General features: G+C 42.5%; 1 pseudogene; it reads right to left on the bottom strand.

The window, feature by feature from the left end:
• Positions 1-744: 744 nt before the first annotated feature.
• LOC126993234 (signal transducer and activator of transcription 5B-like) lies at positions 745-2,438 on the bottom strand (annotated as a pseudogene).
• Positions 2,439-6,000: the final 3,562 nt, after the last annotated feature.

The following is a 6,000-nucleotide window of genomic DNA, read 5'->3' as shown; positions in this document are numbered from 1 at the left end:
GCGATATCAAAAAGTAAGAAAACGTCACTAGCTCTGAAGCCACTATTTTGGGGACCATTCTGCGGCCCTCACTGACACTCCTTCCCTCCTCCCCTCCGCCTCACAGCCCGTGGCTGCCGGCAGTGGCATCCCGCAGGTCAAGTGTTACCTGAATGGCGCCAAGGTGTCCTGCGTGGTGAGGATCAAGACCCTGATGAGCAAGGCCGTGGGGGTGACCTTCTCTGTGCTGGGAGGCCGGGCCGTGGGAAAGGTGGGTGACTGAGCCGCAGAGAGAGAGAGAGAGAGAGAGAGAGAGAGAGAGAGAGAGAGTGTGTGTGTGTGTGTGTGTGTGTGTGTGTGGATGAATGTAAAGTCTCAGTTGAGTGTTCCTGATAGCAGACTAGCTCCATGGTTTGAGGCCAAAGGTCAAGTGATCCTTTCAGGTACCTGCAAATCATACTTAATTTCTTCCTAAACAAGAGCAAAGTGTTAAACCTGGCCCACATAATTTTGTTAATTATTATTATTATTATTATTATTATTATGAAAAAATAGATTGCAGCACTTATGAGCCTCCATCGGCACACTTGTATTCATATTAGCTAATACAACACCCAAAAGGAACTCCTACAAACACTGATATACATTTACTAGGTTTATGACAGACAAATATGAGAAGATTTCTGTACTGTCTCTTAACATCCATTAGTTGTGAACAGCATGCAAATAATATTTTCCACCACGGACAAGTGTCCACTTTTCCAGTCAGTCCCTGTCTGTCACGCTGCCAAACACTGAGGACCACACGGAGGCTGAGAGGTCTGTGTCTGGCAGGCTTTCCAGGGTGTCAGGATAATCAGCAGGGTTGTTGTGGGGGCGTTGTGGAGACACATTGTCACTCCTATATTAAAACATTTTGTTAACCAAGTTCACATATTTGGCAAGGCTTTCCTAGGAGTTGTGAGCATTTCCAGGGGTGGTTTTATGAGCCCGGTGTTAGTTTGATCCTTCTTCTGTAGCATGAACCTTAAAAACACTCATTAGAACCTGAGTGACCCCCTCTTTGACCTTCAGAAATAGCCGATGTGAGAAGCCAAAGTGTCTTATAATACCGAGCACAATGAGATGGCTTGGTGCTCACAGGAGGTGGATCTACGGCATCATGCCTTGGATACATTGCTTGTGGAGCACTGGGCTAAGATTCCCCTGACGTGCCCTGCTGCTGGGATGTTAAGAATTAGATGAGGCTTGACACACCCATTGTTGGCTGTGGTGTAGTACTTGCTGCTCTTTAGGTTCAGGTACAGGACGAATTGAAGGTCTGCTATAGCACATGCCCCAGACTGTACCTTAGCACCTCACCCAGCGGACAAAGGAGTTACTGGTACAAGGCTGGAGCGGGAATACCTGCCTCTGAACACAGTCTTTAGTGGTGTCTTCCATGTCATATTGCCTCCCCCAACTTCTGAGTCAGAGAAGCGCAGGAGCCCTAGGCTTGGAGTTTTTTTATCATTTCCTCAGCCTGCGGGTGTCCCACAAAGCCCAAGGCTCTAAGGCTGTGCTCCTTGGTGACCTTCAAAGAACCACTCCCAAAAAGTTAAGTTCCGTCCTGACAGAGGCTCCTTGCAGAACCATGACCATGACATGTTAGTGAAATCTTGTACTTGAGGACTCCTGAATGCCTTTCCAGCTAAGAACTTTAGGTTGTCTTCTGTCAAGCCTCTTCCTGTGTCAGATTGGAATTTGGCATCAAACACGTCCAAAACCTGTGGCCATGGAACCTTCTGAGGCAGTGTGTGCGCCCTTGCTTGGCAAATGCATCATCCCAGCAGACTGTGGGCCAAGCATGAGGCTCCTGGCTGCCATGAACACTGCAGGCAGTGACACACTTGGAACACCACCTCACCAACACTGAACTGTGCCTGGAAGAGTAGGGAAAACTTGTCATCCAGAACTGAGTCCGCGTCCTTCTTCTCAGCTCTCTTTATTTTCATGTCTCGGAAACTAAGGGAGAGCTGCCTTGAGCCCTGGTGATGCTCCATGCTGCCAGTATTGTTGAGAATTTCCCCTGACATTTCAGCTTTGCTCATTGTTGAGGAGAGCATTGGCCGGGGCCTCACTCATGATGGGCAGCCTCACCTGAGGTGGGTCGTGGTCACCTGCCACCCACCACTAGACGCACACTTGATGAGAATCTGGTGTTTGGCTTCATGACGTGATGTTTGTTCAGTACTGGAGAGCAAAGGACTCACTCCTGTTCTTGACACAACGGCCTGAGGTAATCTGATGTTTCTTGGTGCGGCGAGGCAGGATGTGTGTGTGTGTGTGTGTGTGTGTGTGTGTGTGTGTGTGTGTGTGTGTGTGTGTGTGTGTGTGTGTGTGTGTGTGTGTGTGTGTGTGTGTGTGTGTGAGAGAGAGAGAGAGAGAGAGAGAGAGAGAGAGAGAGAGAGAGAGAGAGAGAGAATATCCCATATCATAGTTTATACTTTTTCAGTTAATTTTTTTCAGATTAATCTCTATATATATATATATATATATATATATATATAGAGAGAGAGAGAGAGAGAGAGAGAGAGAGAGAGAGAGAGAGAGAGAGAATATCCCATATCATAGTTTATACTTTTTTAGTTAATTTTTTTTCAGATTAATCTCTTATATATATATATATATATATATATATATAGATATATATATATATATATATATATATATATATATATATATATATATATATATATATATATATAGAGAGAGAGAGAGAGAGAGAGAGAGAGAGAGTTACATAGATTTACATAGAAAATCAGACCACACAGACCCCATGGTCCAGACTTGGTGGTCTGTCCTTAAACCTAAGTGATTTTACATTAATCAGAAGACTCCAAAACGTTGCATTTCTACTCTAGTTGATATTAAGTTGAAGGAAGTGACGGTCGAGCTTATTTTTGAAGGAGTCAGTCGTGTTACACTGGACCACTGATGATGGGAGCTTATTCCATTCTCGCACTACAACGTTGGTGAAGAAAAATTTGGTGCAGTCTGAATTTACTTGTCTACATCTGAGTTTTACGCCATTGTTCCTCGTGCGCAAAGTGTCATCGATCATAAACAATGTTGATCTGTCTACATTCGTGAAACCATTAAGTATTTTAAAACATTCGATCAGTTTTCCTCGGAGGCGACGTTTCTCAGAGAGAACATGTTAAGGGTGAAAAGCCTTTCTTCGTAGGATTTGTTGCGCAAGGAAGGGATCATTTTCGTTGCCCGACGCTGAACACCTTCTAATTTAGCAATATCCTTTGCATGGTGGGAGACCAAACTGTACCGCATATTCCAAGTGGGGTCTGACTAAACTGTTGTAGAGCGGGAGTATTACATCTTTATTCTTAAATAAAAAGTTTCTTTTAATGAAGCCCAACATTCTGTTCGCTTTATTTGCTGCATCGATGCATTGCTGTGAGAATTTGAGGTTTGACGCGATTTTGACCTTTAAGTCCTTGACGCATTGAACGCTTTTGAGTTTAACGCCGCGCATTTCGTAATCAAACTTTTTATTCCTCGTTCAACTTGAAGGACCTGGCACTTGTCTACGTTAAGGCATCTCCCATCTATCCGACCAAGCTGAAATTTTGTGCAAATCCTCTTGGAGGCTTTGCCTGTCTTCGTCAGTGAGAACCGAGTTTCCAATCTTTGTGTCGTCTGCAAATTTACTAATGCGGTTATTGAGTCCAACATCCACGTCGTTGATGTAGATAATTAAGAGCACTGGGCCAAGAACCGAGCCTGAGGGACGCCACTAGTGACAGGCGCCCACTCTGAGTTAAATCCGTCAATCACTACTCTTTGTTGTCTGTTGCTCAACCAATTCGCGATCCATTGGTTTACCTGACCGTCAATACCTATTTGTTTTAATTTGTAAAGTAATTTATGATGCGGGACTTTATCAAACGCTTTCTGGAAATCAAGATAGACTACGTCCAGTGATTTGGTTACGTCATAAACAGTGAAGAGGTCGTTATAAAGGTTAATAGATTTGATAGGCAGGATCTTTTATTTCGGAAGCCATGTTGTGAGTCCCCAATTAATGAGTGGCTTTCAAGGTAACTCACAATTTTGTCTCTAATTATGCCCTCAAGTAGCTTACCTACAACCGAAGTTAGACTAATGGGCCTGTAATTACCTGGTACTTTTGTCTCCTTTCTTAAAATCGGTGTCACGTTAGCCTTTTTCCAATCTGAAGGACAATGCCTTGTCGCAGGACATATTGAATACGGTTGTGAGGGAGGAGAGTATTTCGCTCTTTGTTTCTTTCAGCAGAGTTGGATATACTTTATCAGGTCCAGGACTTTTATTTGTTTTAAGTGATTTGAGGGCTTTAAGGACTTCATCGGGTTTTATTTCAAAGTTAGACAATGCATGCTCAGGATTTACATTAGTACTGGTGTTGGTGGTGGTGGTGAGGACTGTTATTATTAAACACCGAGGAAAAGTAATTATTTAATAGGTTTGCAACGTGTTGGCTGTCAGTCACTAGTGCACCGTCGCTGTTTATTAAAGGTCCAATTCCACTTATGATCGCCTTCCTGTTGTTTATATAACTGAAGAATTTCGGATTTTTTTTTTTTTTCAGTTGGCTGCAATATTTACTTTATATCCACGCTTTTCCTGATGCAGTAATCTTTTTACTCGTCGCCTTGCATCATTGTAAAGTCTAATGTTTTCAGGCGTGCTTTGGTCTTTCTTTAACCTGTAAGACAATTTTCCTTGACTGAGTGTTTAATTTCGCTATTAAACCAAGGTGGACTTTATTAGTGTTAATTCGTTTCTCACAGGGGCCAAATGTGTCCTGCTGGTGAGTAAGTGATTTTAAAGTTTAGCCAGGCGTCCTCTGCATTGCCGTCATCTGATAGTTGCATATCTATTAGTTTTCGTCAGATTTCTACGAAGTTGGCTCTTTTGAAATTGGGCACCTTAACTTTATTTTCAGTCACCGATGTTTGAGCTCTAATGTCAACGCACTAGTTTATGATCGCAGGAACCGGTGTTCTCCTACCGTGAGAGAGAGAGAGAGAGAGAGAGAGAGAGAGAGAGAGAATATCCCATATCATAGTTTATACTTTTTAGTTAATTTTTTCAGATTAATCTCTTATATATATATATATATATATATATATATATATAGAGAGAGAGAGAGAGAGAGAATATCATATCATAGTTTATACTTTTTAGTTAATTTTTTTTCAGATTAATCTCTTATATATATATATATATATATAGAGAGAGAGAGAGAGAGAGAGAGAGAGAGAGAGAGAGAGAGAGAGAGAGAGAGAGAGAGAGAGAGAGAGAGAGAGAGAGAGAGAGAGTTAGATAGAGAGAGAGAGAGAGAGAGAGAGAGAATATCATATCATAGATTATACTTTTTAGTTAATTTTTTTCAGATTAATCTCTTATATATATATATATATATATATATATATATATATATATATATATAGAGAGAGAGAGAGAGAGAGAGAGATTTTTTTTTTTTTGAGATCTTGCTATTAAAGCAGCGTAGTGGATTAAACTTGAGCCTTGCCCCTTCCTGGCCAATTAGTTATCAGTGGTATTTGCTGGAAATCACCTCCATTCTTTTTCCAAAGGTCAGGTCGTGGGCAGGTATGTGGCGTGAGCTGACCACCAAGATGCTGCTGCCCACGGTGCCAGCCATGGCCAAGGCAGGGGCAGGACTACAGATGATGGGCCACTCCTAGACAAAGTGTAAGAGGGAGCATGAAGGGCTGCAAGGGTTTGTTCAGGATGGAAGGCGAGGGAGAGAGAGAGAGTGAAGGGAAGGACAGCTTAGGGAAGACTAACACAGGAAGATCAAAGAGAAGGATAACATGTGTGTGTGTGTGTGTGTGTGTGTGTGTGTGTGTGTGTGTGTGTGTGTGTGTGTGTGTATTTACCTAGTTGTAGTTTTACAGGCCTGGGCTTTACGCTGGTGTGGTCCCGTCTCCGTATCTACATTTATCCAACTTTTCC

Source organism: Eriocheir sinensis, unplaced genomic scaffold (assembly GCF_024679095.1).
Source record: "Eriocheir sinensis breed Jianghai 21 unplaced genomic scaffold, ASM2467909v1 Scaffold588, whole genome shotgun sequence".
In the NCBI taxonomy this organism is placed as follows: domain Eukaryota; kingdom Metazoa; phylum Arthropoda; class Malacostraca; order Decapoda; family Varunidae; genus Eriocheir; species Eriocheir sinensis.
This window is presented reverse-complemented; position numbering and strand designations above follow the sequence as displayed.